This window comes from Argopecten irradians, chromosome 15 (assembly GCF_041381155.1).
Source record: "Argopecten irradians isolate NY chromosome 15, Ai_NY, whole genome shotgun sequence".
NCBI classification, from domain to species: Eukaryota; Metazoa; Mollusca; class Bivalvia; order Pectinida; family Pectinidae; genus Argopecten; species Argopecten irradians.
Window position 1 is genome coordinate 24,407,679 of NC_091148.1, and position 14,999 is coordinate 24,422,677.

At 35.0% G+C, this 14,999-nt stretch overlaps 1 pseudogene; it reads left to right on the forward strand.

Annotated features, from left to right (window-relative positions):
* Positions 1-3,463: 3,463 nt before the first annotated feature.
* LOC138308501 (translation initiation factor eIF2B subunit delta-like) lies at positions 3,464-14,044 on the forward strand (annotated as a pseudogene).
* Positions 14,045-14,999: the final 955 nt, after the last annotated feature.

Below are 14,999 nucleotides of genomic sequence, written 5' to 3' on the forward strand. Positions count from 1 at the left end.
AGTGCCAACCATACCTGGGATGGTATACAATCAACAGAATCAAACGAAAATAGTGTTGATTAGGGGAACAGTTTTATTCCGGTTTTAAACTACGTCACAGATGAAAACACAGAAGAACGACCTTTAAGAGTTATATATAGTAATGTAGACAGTCTTTTAAATAAAAGAAAGGAGTTAGAAGTGGTCATTAAGGAAGAAAATCCAGACATCATAGTACTAACTGAGGTATTACCAAAAAATAACAAGGGAATACAAGAGTGTGAATTTAACATGGAGAATTACGACACATTTATAAACTCCACCATAAAAGGAAGAGGTGTCATCATCTATATAAAGAAGTGTCTCTATGGAACACGTTTGGAAGATTTCCCTAATAATGGTTTTGAGGAGAGTATATGGTGCTCTATAAATTTAAAAATCAATGAAACGCTCATTTTGGGATGTGTCTATAGAAGCCCATCAAGTACATTGGAAAATAACAGGAAGCTTAACAATGTCATCTCTAATGCAACAAGCCTGGGTACACATTTGTTGATCATGGGAGACTTCAACTATAAAGAAATAGACTGGGATAATATGATCACAAGAGGAGCAATAGGGAGCGAGAGTTTTAAATTTTTGGAAACCCTACAGGACTCATATCTAACTCAGTGTGTAACAGAAGATACCAGACATAGGCACAACCAAATATCCTCACTTCTTGACCTGGTAATAACAAATAATGAAGAAATAATCGATGACATCAAAATTAGTCCACCTATTGGTAAAAGTGACCATTCGATAATAACTCTAAATTTGCATCTATACCAGACTACTCCGATATCCAAAACCAAAAAGTATAAATACTACAAAGGAGACTACATCAAAATAGCAGCAAGATTGGATGATATTCATTGGGAAACAGTCCTAGAATCTAAAAGTGTGCAAGAGTCCTGGAAATACTTGGCAGAAATTTTAACACAATTAATGGATGAGCATATACCAGTGAGCCAAGTAGTACCAAACATCAATCACAATAAATTCGAGGGCTGGATCACCAAAGAAGTTATGTTTGCTATAAAAAAGAAAAAGAAGTGCTGGAGTAAATATAGAAACGTAAAAACCAGTGAAAATTATGGAAAATTCGTTACAGCTAGAAATGAGGCAACATCTAAAATCCGGGAGGCCAAACATGATTATGAAAAAAAAGTGACAAGTGATATAAAAAAGGACAGTAAAGGTTTTTGGAAATACGTTCGATCAAAAACCAAAGTAAATACTGGAATCGGGGATTTAATAAATGATCAAGAGGAACTTATATCCGACCCAAAATTTAAGGCTGAACTACTAAACAACTTTTTCTCAAGTGTGTTCACAAGTGAGGATATGACTACATATCCTACAGTAGATCAAAGGAATTTTAATTCAGAACTCACAGATATCCACATTGAAGAAAACATGGTGCTTAAGAAACTAGACCAGATCAATCCATCAAAATCTCCGGGGGCCGACAACTTACATCCAAAAGTACTGTATGAACTGAGAAAATCCTTAACAACTCCACTTCACATCATATTTAGGAAATCATTAAACGAAGGAAAACTCCCTGAAGAATGGAAAATTGCCAACATTACAGCCCTTCATAAAAAGGGAAACAAGAAAAAAGTGGAAAACTATAGACCAGTGAGCTTAACATCCATTGTGGGGAAAATTATGGAAAAACTCATAAAAGATCACATTCTAAAACATCTGGAAGGACAAGACTTGCTGTCAGCTCATCAATTTGGATTTAGGAAAGGAAAATCAACTACGACGCAGTTACTAGAGGTTGTAGAAATAGTCACAAAATTATTAGATGAAGGAAACCCTGTGGATATAGTTTACCTCGATTTTAGAAAAGCATTTGATACAGTACCTCATCAAAGATTGCTGTCGAAATTAGAAAGCTACGGAATAAAAGGAAAAGTACTCAAATGGATTAGTCATTTTCTAATAGGAAGAAAACAAAGAGTAACTGTGCATGGAAATTATTCAGGCTGGAAGGAAGTAAAAAGTGGTATTCCTCAAGGGAGTGTTTTAGGACCTGTTCTATTCCTTATCTTCATCAATGACTTACCTGAACAAGTTAATTCGATAGTTAAATTATTTGCAGATGATGCCAAGCTAATTGGACCAGCTAACCTGGATGGGCAAAGAGATATTCAAACGGATTTAGATAGACTAACATTGTGGTCAGAAACTTGGCAAATCAACTTTAACACGGAAAAATGTAAATCTATCCATTTTGGCAACAACAATACGCAACAAAGTTACAATATGACTAATGTAGATGAACAAATAACTGAAATCAAACAAACAAAGGAAGAAAAAGACCTAGGAGTTATTTTTGATAAGGACCTTAAATTTAACAAGCATATATCTGAGAGTATATCCAAAGCTAATAGATTGATTGGTATCATCAGAAGAAGTTTTGATTATTTAGATAAGGACATGTTCACAATCCTGTACAAATCACTCATTAGGCCTCATGTGGAATATTCGAGCTGTGTTTGGAACCCATTATATAAAAAGGATATTATTCGGATTGAAAACGTGCAACGCAGGGCAACAAAACTTGTCAAGACCATGAAAAATTTGACCTACAGTGAACGGCTCAGAAGTTTAGGAATACCAACATTACAATATCGGCGAAAGAGGAATGATATGGTACAAACATATCGAATTATAAAGGACATTGACAGAGTCGATAAAAATGATATGTTTTATGTGGAAGATCGAACAGGAACCAGAGGAAACAGTTACAAGCTTAGGAAAAAAAGATGCCATTTGAATTGTAGAAAAAATTGTTTTTCCAATAGAGTGGTGCATGATTGGAATACATTACCTAACAAAGTGGTGGAATCAAAAGTCTTAAATAGTTTCAAAAGCAGTTTGAATGACCACTGGAAGAACATGGAGCTGAAATTCCATCCTAATTGTTATTAGTCAACTACAACTGGATCAACATAGTCTATAACAAGAACAAAAGAACTTCTAGAGATTTAGTGGGGTTACCTCGCTAATCTTGATTTACGAATTACGACTATATCATTATATAGTGATGTGAGGATTTAGTAGGGTTATCTTGCTAATTCTTACAAAAGAAAAGATCTGACCTGAATATGAGGTTTTCTAAGGAATGGATTTGTATGCCATATAAATATAAACGTAATAGGAAGGAAATGAACGGACTACAAAGGATAGACTTTTTTTATCATTTTATTGTTTTTAACAACTCTCTCTTTGCATGCGCAAACCAGAAAGTGAATAATGAACATTTATTAAGGACAGTCATATTAGCTTGAAGCTATCATCAAGACTGGAAAAACAGTGCGAACAGTGCGAACAGTGCTTAGAATAAATGTATGTATTTTTTTCAGAATACTTTTAATTTACTTATTTTTTTAACTATTGATGGGTGTTTTTTTTTTATTTTTTTTTTATCATTTCAGAATAAAATTTTGTGTCGCCGAGTTATTTGGATCATCGTGCGATTTGGGGCGAACCAGTGACAATGGTTAGACCAATCTATTTTTAGAAAAATATCCCCAATACCGGAAACGCATTGGGGAATTCCCGGAAGTTGATAAATTAGTGTTGCATGTGAATTTATACGCTGAGTTTCAACCATATTTCATCAGTTGAGCTGTAGATATATATACGCAAATAAGTAAGTTCGTGATATTTGTTGAATAACGACATGATTTGAATTATGTTCTTACCGCATAGTCGATGACAGACGTTTTCGAAATCGAGACTGAAGATATAGAACTACAGACCGACAGCTGTTTTGTAATAATGATTCTATGAATTTTCTTTTATAATATATATATTTATCAATCTGCTCATCTTCATCAAGTTCTCGATTTGGTAATGATACCTGCACTACAAAGCAGATAAGGGTTAGTTCAATCAGCAATCAGCACTCTGTGCGGTGTAGTCCGTCTACACACAGGGCCATGTATAGTTTCTATATGAAAAAATAGCCAGAAATACATATAAAATTGTATATGTATTTCTGGATATTTTTTCATATAGAAACTATACATGGCCCTGTGGTCTACATGTATGAAATCTCAAGTATATGTAGTACTGTACCTACAGTATGCTTTTAGACCAGTATCAATAGACACACTGCTTGTTAGCTAAGATGGAAAATATTGGATCTACCTGGTTTATCATATCTTGTGGACTTTTCTTGAATTTCGTGTTTTCTTGCAATATCTGATGAACCAAAAAAATACCTTCTGATTAAGATAATATTTTCAACTTAATTTGTAACATTTTTCTGAGAACAGATACTGAATGGCATTAGCTCTTTTTTTATTTATTTTGACATATGTTTCCATCTCGCTTAGCATAATAGTCCATTCAGATCTGTTTGGAACTGTAACAACTCGGAAGAATTTACAAATGCATTAATATTGTCAAAGAAGTGTAGCAGATTTTAATTGTACATATGGCTAGAGGGATCTCAGTCTTTTAGCTCAGTTGGTAGAGCAACGGCACAGTACTACTCTCGTCCTGTTACAAATGTTTGATGTTTCACTACTCCATGACTTTATGAAGAAATAGCGGTATACTTTAAAAAAACACCCCAAAGTAAGGAGTGTTATGGTAATGAAATTAAAGAACAGTTTATTGACCTGCCATTTATATAAACCCCACTTTACAGTTAGTAAATAGTTTTTGATCTTATTTAAGTGTGCTCGATCTTCAAGGCTGTGTTGACTTTGTGGAGTGGTTTCTATTAATGTGTTGATTAAAATCAAATATTATTCTTGATTGGAATTTCTTTCTGACAGAGTCGTGATGTAGTGATACCTAACATTTTGATTGATATTGAATTGTCCCCCCTGTATGTGTCGTATCGTGTCCTCAGTGTATAGTTATACAGCCTTAGGAATGACGTGGACAGAGTAAAATTATATATTCTATGTCATTTTCAGTAGATGGCAGAATCAGAAAAAGTCACAAAGGATTTAAATCCTGCTTCTAAAGATGACAAAGGTCAAGGTCAAACTCCAGACAAAGGTCAAGTGACGCAGCAAGGAAGTTCAAAAAAGAAGGATAAAAAGAAGGAAAAGAAGCCTGGGTCACCCCGTGACAGTGACAAAAGTCAAGATAAAACTGACAAAAGTCAAGGCCAAAAAGAGAAAGTTCAAGGTCAAGCACAAGCTGGTGCGGAGAAAGGTAAAGAGATCCAGAAAAATAAGGAACAAGGTCAGACAGGGGATGGAAAGCCACAGAAGTCGAAAGCAGAATTAAAAGCAGAAAGGCGAGCTATACAGGTAAACTACATAGACGAGAAGAAATTTCAAGAAAAAAAGTAATATCATTAATTTTGAAATAAGTTTCATTATGATTAGAGCCCATGTAATTAGGCAAATAAATTGTTAGTTCAAAACACCCTATATCCCACTGTACATCCCTGTGCACTTTATGAAGCTCTCATTAGGCTTATTTTAGTCTTGGCAACTTTAAGCAAACATTGTTATGATCTGATGATGACACATTGTTAGATAGCTTCAAAATGTGATACAGAACCTTTAAGAAATACTCAAAACTATGTTAGTTATATCATACCTGGGTAATAAAATTTAGTAATGTGTTGAATATATTTAAACAATGTTTAATTGATCAATATAAAGCTATTTGCTCAAGAAAAACTTAAAACTGAAGTAAATACTTGTATGATCTGCACAGGTCGCACATTTCATGAACTTTAAAAAAAAAAAATCCCAGTTTGACTAATATGTTTTGATAATATCTTAATTTTATCATTGTTAGGAAGCACAGAGGGCAGCCAAACAGGCAGCTAAAGCAGCTGCAGGTAACAAGGACGGCGGACAGTCTGGACCAGGTGAGGACAGGATGTTGTTGGCAAGGTTTGAGAACAGGTTCCTAATGATGAGATATATGTAAAAGATAGGTCACATCTATATATATATACATTACACATAAACAGACCTGTCTTATCATACCTATCTCATCATTAGGAACAAGGTGTGGGTTTGTTAAGTGGTTAGAACAGTGACTGATTGAGGATCATCCTTATTACTCTAGGGGTTACTATCACTGCTGTTATATGTCATAGTAAAACTAAGTGAGTTTAGGAGAGATTTCCTTTGGAGATTACATTGATTAACACTCATCTTTAAAGCCAAACAGTCGACCAAACTACCTGTATCTGCTTTAGTACAACAAGCCTTCAGTTTTTACTGTGACATAGTCCAGGGGTGGATATATAACAACAGTGATAGTAAAGTTGAAATCCTGGAGTAGTGATGATGGGGATGAGGAGAGTCAGAAAAAAGCCACACTGAGGACACTCTTATGAATATTTATTTTCTATTATAATTTATTATCACATTGTCGTACAAGCCAACCAACTTCAAACTTAAAAAAAAAAAATCAAATCAAAGAGTCTTGTAATATCTATTTCTTGCTGTGCTTTGAATATGTTAAGAAAAAATATATATGTTAATAGGTTTTTGAAAAATTATTTTCTTATAATATCGGTATCCATTTCACTATTGCAGCGCCATCTGGTGTCACCAAAAAGGAACCAAAACGAGTACCAGACCACCTCAAGGCTGATGACGCGGACATTCAGAAAAAAGTGGCCAAGAAATTAGAGAAACAGAAAATCCCACAGAGAACTTCCACGCAGAGGAAAGTTCGCCTCTTCAATCACCTACACCAGTACGAACGCCAGTCCTCGTTAACCAACTCCCTCAAGTAAGCATTATTATAGTAGTTTTATCTTCAATCACCTACACCAGTATGAACGCCAGTCCTCATTAACCAACTCCCTCAAGTAAGCATTATTATAGTAGTTTTATCTTCAATCACCTACACCAGTATGAACGCCAGTCCTCATTAACCAACTCCCTCAAGTAAGCATTATTATAGTAGTTTTATCTTCAATCACCTACACCAGTACGAACGCCAGTCCTCGTTAACCAACTCCCTCAAATAAGCATTATTATAGTAGTTTTATCTTCAATCACCTACACCAGTACGAACGCCAGTCCTCGTTAACCAACTCCCTCAAGTAAGGATTATTATAGTAGTTTTATCTTCAATCACCTACACCAGTACGAACGCCAGTCCTCGTTAACCAACTCCCTCAAGTAAGCATTATTAAAGTAGTTTTATCTTCAATCACCTACACCAGTACGAACGCCAGTCCTTGTTAACCAACTCCCTCAAGTAAGCATTATTATAGTAGTTTTATCTTCAATCACCTACACCAGTACGAACGCCAGTCCTCGTTAACCAACTCCCTCAAGTAAGGATTATTATAGTAGTTTTATCTTCAATCACCTACACCAGTAAGAACGCCAGTCCTTGTTAACCAACTCCCTCAAGTAAGCATTATTATAGTAGTTTTATCTTCAATCACACCTACACCAGTACGAACGCCAGTCCTCGTTAACCAACTCCCTCAAGTAAGGATTATTATAGTAGTTTTATCTTCAAGAAAAACTTTAATTTTCATTTTGTGCCAGTAAAAATATAAGAATATACTGTATTTTAAGGTTATGATATCAACTGTCAGAATTTTGTACTCCTTTTATGTAATGATATTCCTGATGAATTTTGCATAAATTAATTGTATTATGGAAAAATAATTTATCGGAATTCACTGGCAATAAGCTCATTAGTGGCAGAGATGAGTAAACAGTACCATATTTTCTTTCATAGATGTTACCAACTTCTATAAATATGTAGTCAGAGTTATTTGATCTTGATTGTTTTATAATTTGTTGATTAACAAAATAAAGTAAATACCTTTTTTTGACTACATTATGTATGATAAACTATAATTGTTCTTAAGTGGAGATAACTCTTCATAACTGAGGTACTCAGTAATGAAACTGAAGAATCTTCATTTCATCAAAATTCTATTTTAGTCAATTAAAAAACTCTTCATAACTGAGGTACTCAGTAATGAAACTGAAGAATCTTCATTTCATCAAAATTCTATTTTAGTCAATTAAAAAAGAAGTTTGAATGATTTCTCCTAAAACATGAATATGTTAACTTTGTAATGATCAATTAATACAGCCAGCGAGACATATATCCAGGAGTTACTGCCCTTGTCATTATATCCCATCACATAGCAGGGGTGGATATAACAATAGTGATAGTAACCCTCAGAGATTGAGGATGGACATACAAGCTTTGAAACAATATCCACATTGTCCTCAGACAAACAAAGGCCATTTTGATAGGGATTTTAGATACCCGTCCTCAGCAGACACAAAGGCCATTTTGAAAGTGATTTTAGATACCCGTCCTCAGACAAACAAAGGCCATTTTGAAAGTGATTTTATATACCCGTCCTCAGACAAACAAAGGCCATTTTGATAGGGATTTTAGATACCCGTCCTCAGACAAACAAAGGCCATTTTGATAGGGATATTAGATACCCATGGGCTACTGCCCTTATCATTATCTCCCATCACAGGAGGTTTACTGTCTAACATCACAACTTTCTTTGTGTAGATTTTCAGCCAACAGTAGTATCCATCCGGCTGTAGTCAAGCTGGGTGTACAGTATGCTGAGGGGATCATCACCGGATCTAATGCACGATGTCTCGCCATGCTGGCCGCCTTTAAAGAGGTAGAGCAAAATTTTTAAGTTACTTCATATAACTTAAAGACACTCTTAAATTTGAAATATTTTGTTGGTATTTACTATAAGCTTTTTCAGCGAATAGCAAGTAGCCGACGTTGTAATGTCGTTGCCAAGAACACCACTTTAATATCTGTAACTATGTGACGTCTTTCCGAACTCTAACGAGAACGGGTCATAAACCTTCCTTTGGCAACTTCCATGGCGACCAGTTTAAAATGAAGGCATATTTACATGCATCAAGTTTCAACAGCTGCTTTTCCAAAGTTTCTAAGAAATCATTATAAATATTCTCGATATAGCTATAGATTGAGTTTAAAAAAAAATACATGTAAGCTTATTTTGAATACTCAGATACTCAATAGCATCATCAGCGAGTTATCAAGGTTAAATAGTACAATTATTCTATTTTCTGGAGGTAATGTTGTTTGATCTAATTGTGATTTCCCTGACATTTTCTCAGGTAATAACAGATTATACAACACCTCCCCAGAAAGAGCTGTCCAGAGATCTTGAAGCCAGGATCAAACCCTACATCAGGTAAGAGAACTGTACAATTAAGGTTCAGTATTGTAAACCAGCCTAGTTATAATTAGTATTTTGCATGTGATAAGTAATTACTAAAGTATATTACCATGAAAACGTTTTAAACACAGGTAAAGTAAAACATTAAGTTGCTTTAATTGAATTGCTATGTAAAAGAAGTAAGGCAAGAAAATGCTAAAATTATTTCATATCAAGAAAAAAAACCAACAACACAGAAATAACTGGTTTGTTCAACCATGTTGCCATGTCATTTGATTATGATTTGAAATTTTTTTTTGCCTTTCATAGATAAAAAATGATTGATTTATGTTATTATTTGTCTTCTAGTTTCCTGAATCAGTGTCGACTGATGTCTGTTAGTATGGGTAACGCCATTAAATACCTAAAATACAACATATCACACATACCGCCGGAGAGCTCAGAAATAGAGGTAAATAAAATGTTTGTGTCGTAAGTATGGGGGAACGCCATTAAATACCTAAAATGATATAAAATAAGTTATTTTGCCTTTGGTGCAGGCGCATTAAGTAAATCATTTCATACAGGTTATAGTGCCACAGAATTTTTTTCTGGATGCAATTTATAATTTTTAATATTTTTAACTTGAAGTACAATTAGAAGCTCAAACTTTTCAACGATATTAATGGTGTAAAGTAAGTAACTTTTGTAACTGAAGAAAAAAACTAAATCGTCTGCTGCTGTTTTTGATAGTGAAAAAAATATCATTTGTCAGCGGTGGAGCATCTTTAAAGAAAGTTACTATTAAATATATTCATGTGATTTTCACATGAAACGCTCCTCAAGTGAAACAGATAATAGAAAGGGGTCAGATTTTGATGGTGAAATATGCTTGATAATGATGACCCTATTAGTTATGGACAAAACATGGCCCCATGTGGATGTCAGTTTGTGAGGCAGAGGTAGAGTGTTAGTATTATAATATGATATCAGCCATTTTTGTTAGTTGATGATAAAAAGAATAAAGACTTGAATCATTCTGCATTTTGTAAGCTTTATTATTTGCTGATGATGTGATTTTTTTCTTGTTATCCAGGCCAAACAAGCATTAGTAGAATGTATAGACAGTTTTTGTGAGAGAGAAGATCTTACTAGCCGGTGACGGTATATCTAAATATGTTAAGGATGAGAAGAAAATCGCTGATGGTGACATTATAGTCGTATTTGGGAGGTGAGTTAATGTATTTAAAATACTTCTTGTAAAGAAACATTTAGTTTTTAGCCCACCATCATTCGATGGTGATCTATTCAAATCACCTTTCGTCCATGGTCTGTTGTCTGTTCTTCCGTCCATCCATTCACAATTCTTGTTACCTCTATTTCTCAGAAAGTACAGAAGCAGTCAATTGGATTTTGATATTTCAAGTTTGTTACTACTATTTCTCAGAAAGCACTGAAGGGATTTATCTCAAATTTCATTTGTAGTATGTAACCAAAGTTTGAAAAGCAGAGAAAAGATCCCTCTTTCCATTCTCAGATGTAGATCATTCTTTGATGGGCGCCAAGATCCTCGGAAATAGGATAAATCAAAGTTATACAAAAAAATAAAGGTGGAAGGACTTTTTGATGGAAGTTATTTGATGGATAGATCTCCTTATTTTTACTGTGTGTCCTTTCTTATAATTCTAAATGTAAATTATAATTCAATTTTGCTAAAGCATGTAGGAAGTAAATCATCAACTAAATGAGCATCAATTATGATTAATTTCACAGTTGATTAGATTGAAGTTGAATTAAATTAATCCATAAATTTAACAAAGGTCAATTTATCAATAAACTATATATGTAGGAATTCCATTTGGTCTCAAAACTTGTTTTCACTTTGTAAAGATGTTATAAATATCTGGTAAATTTTTTGCAGTCAAATTGAAGTGCAAAAGCAAAAAAAATTTTGATTTATCGACACGGTTTGGCGGTCCCAATACAGAAAATACTATTTTACAAAATTTAGCGTTGTTCCAAAGAAAATGCTAAAATAAATCGACCGCTAAAACAAATCTATTGCTAAATTAGAAATACAGTTAAAATCAGTACGTTTACAGTATATGCACGTTTTTGTTTCTAGTTCGTCACTAGTGAAGAAAGTTTTGTGTGATGCCCACAACAGGAAGATAAAGTTCAGGGTCATTGTTGTGGACGGTCAGCCAAAGATGGAAGGTAAGGATCAGTCAATAATACCGCGGTAAACTTATTCTTATGGCTCCTGGGGGAAGTGGGGAGTATCACGTTACCAAGCATCCTGAAAACACCCTGTCCAATTCTGTTTTTAAATCTATACGTGCATCATGCTTAACTCCATATTTCATTTGACAATGGTTAAATGTCTTTAATATCAAAACAGGATGTAATCATCTAATGCTTAAATTTCTCAAATTGTCTTCTTAATCACCAACATTAATTAAGCAGTCTGCTTAATCACCAACATTAATTAATGTCTGCTTAATCACCAACATTTATTAAGCTCTGTGTAAAATGTAGATGCAGTGTTTGATGGATAGTTAAGAAACTTGAATTTTGAAGCCTCTTATCCTCGCCATTAGAGATGGGGCATACAGGGATAATCAAATATATGGATATTTAAAACATGATATTGTCAAGTGATATTATTGATGATATAACCACATTTGATTTAATAATCTGGTCTCTGTAATATGTATAGGTGTATGGTTACTAGTCACCCTAAAGGTACACTGCGTTATTACTAGTCATCTATTTAATATGCAATGTTTGTATCAGATCAGGTAAAGTTCTGATATGGTTTTAGCCCAAATTTGTAAATGGATGTAAAATCATATGTATTGTTCTTTTTCTATTGTAGGACGTGAGATGTTGAGAAAGCTTGTGAGGGGAGGAATTAAGTGTTCTTATGTTCTAATGAATGCAGCTTCTTATGTGATGCAAGAGGTAAATTATAAGACTAACCACATTGGAAAAGTCTCTCGTTTCTCATGGCCAAATATTTTTTGTCACAAACTATTGCATACTGTAAACTCAAATTATTTGCGATCACATTGTTGATTGCGATTAATTTTGTCTATTTCATGATCGATTGGAAATCGTGAATATTATTACTGTGAAAATGTTTTGATAAAATGTGCAGTAAAATCATATGACTGTAAATCACAAAATTATGCTGTGAAAAAGTTGTAAGACAAAATGCAAGAAAAAGCGAAGTTAGGCAGTTGTAAAACTATGTTGGATTACAATACTAGAGTTTATTCTCCTTTAATTAAATGAAGCTTATGTGTCATCACTTGCCTGTATTCTGAATTTGCATATTACAGAGTTATCTGCACTTGCGGGTAGGTATTGATTGTGACGTCATGTGTTTATGAGTGCAACGTCATACGTTTCAGAGAAAACGACGTGAATTGCGCTCCCAAAATAATGACGTAACAATCGATATCTACCCGTAAGGGAGCTTACTCTGTAAAATGGAAAAGACGGAATATCTTGTCTATCATGAAAATATTACCAACATGTCTCATGAATGCAGTGACAAATTGTTAATACCTTATTATTTATGTAATTCTCTGTTACTAGGCGACCAAAGTGTTTCTAGGCGCCCCATGCATTACTGGCCAATGGCTGTGTCATGTCCCGAGTTGGCTCCTCCCTCATTGCTCTCATCGCTAAGTCCTATAACATCCCCGTCCTCGTCTGCTGTGAGACGTACAAGTTCTGTGAGCGAGGACAGACCGACTCATTTGTATTTAATGAACTAGGTAAGACACCATGTTGTTCATCCTTATAATTTAACTGTTGAAGTGTTAAGGTTTGTTAAAATATAAGTATAATTGTAATATTCAGAAACAACAAGCTTTAATGGAAAAACAGGTTTTCCTTATCCATTTAAGAGAACCAAAGTTTGCTGACAATTTTATGTTTTCATACTTAAGTTATGCAGATAAATATTCTCTGGAAGCACATTGTTCTGGATAAAAACAAATTAGTGTTACAAGAAAATTGACTCTGAAAGTGAGAGGACCCTATTTGAATAAAACGAAAAATGCCATTTTTTGCTGTTTCAGTTTCTCACACAAATATTACCATTTTTCTTGAAACTTAGTGACATGGTTAAATGTCTCAGGACCTTGGCCAAGTTTGATTGGGACTCTATTTGGCTGAGTTATGGCCCTTTGATAAGCGAAAAATACTTTTTTCGTCTGCTTCCATTCAATGACTCGCAGTTATTATAACGGATTTTCTCGAAAACTTGGTAACATGATTAAATTACTCAAGGCCTTGGCCAACTTTAATCAGCATTTTCATTGGACCCTATTTGGTGGAGTTATGGGCCTTTGATTAAGGAAAGCGGGGATATAAATTCCACGAATTTGCTTGTTTTAACTTCATTAAACACTATATTTACTGTGAGACCTTTGTTCCCTAGGTGACCCTGAAGATCTGGTATCCATCGGCAACAAGACAAAATACCTAACCCAGTGGAGAGAAACACACGTCCTTGACCTTGCTTAACCTTGTGTATGATGTAATGCCCCAGGAATTTGTTTCCTTGGTGATAAACTGAACTTGGACTTATTCCCTGTACATCTGTACCAGTAGTGCTCAGAATGCAGCAGATAGAGACAAATGAAACTTGAGGACACAAAACTGTTAAGCCAATCAAATGTGATATAACATGACTGATATGACAATGCCACTCAGCTTCCTTTGATGAATGACTTCGATTTCCTGGTGACCAATTAACAATTGATTATCAGAATTCACATCATTAAAACCCACAGCTTCTGGAAGTCTCTTGTCATGTAATTACTGAAAAGATTTAATAAATTGTGCTGTACTCGTGGTAATAGATATGTATCTTTATACGTTTTGATGTTAATTTCACCTAATTATACATATTCTGTACTTGCATATTACAGAGTTATCTGCCCTTGCGGGTAGGTATCGATTGTGACGTCATGTGTTTGCGAGAGTAACGTCATACTTTTAGGGAGAAAACGACGTGAATTCACAAAATCATTACGTAACAATTATACCTACCTGCAAGGGAGCTAACTCTGTAATATGCAAAGACGGAATAAGGTTACTCTAATTATTTGTAAAAGCATTATGTTGAACTTTTTCTTGCTTTAAAATTATCCTTCACAAACCCCATTATCAGTGGGTGAATACTTACTCGTAGCCCTGGTTTGATTTATTAGATCACCTGGCCCGAAGGGCCGGTGAGCTTATGTCATGGCGCGGCGTCCGTCGTCCATCGTCCGTCTGTCCGTCAACATTTCCTTTAAATCGCTACTTCGGGGAAGGGGAACAGAACTTGTATAAATTTTGGCTCTGACCCCCCCGGGGGCAGGAGGGGCGGGGCCCAATAGGGGTAATAGAGGTAAAACATATAAATCGCTACTTGTCCTAGAGTTCTGCATGGATTGTACCCACATTTGGGCAGAAACATCCTTGGGGGAAGGGGAACAGAACATGTATAAAATTTGGCTCTGACCCCCCGTGGGGAGGGGCCCAATAGGGGTGATAGAGGTAAATCCTATAAATTGCTACTTGTCCTAGAGTTCTGCATGGATTGTAACCAAATTTGGCCACAAACATCCTTGGGGGAAGGGGAACAGAACATGTATAAATTTTGGCTCTAACCCCCTGGGGGCAGGAGGGGCCCAATAGGGGTAATAGAGGTAAATCCTATAAATCGCTACTTCTCCTAGAGTTCTGCATGGATTGTAACCAAATTTGGCCAGAATACCATCCATGTTGGGAAGGGGGAAACAGTGAAACTTGTTTAAATTTTTGTCTCAGA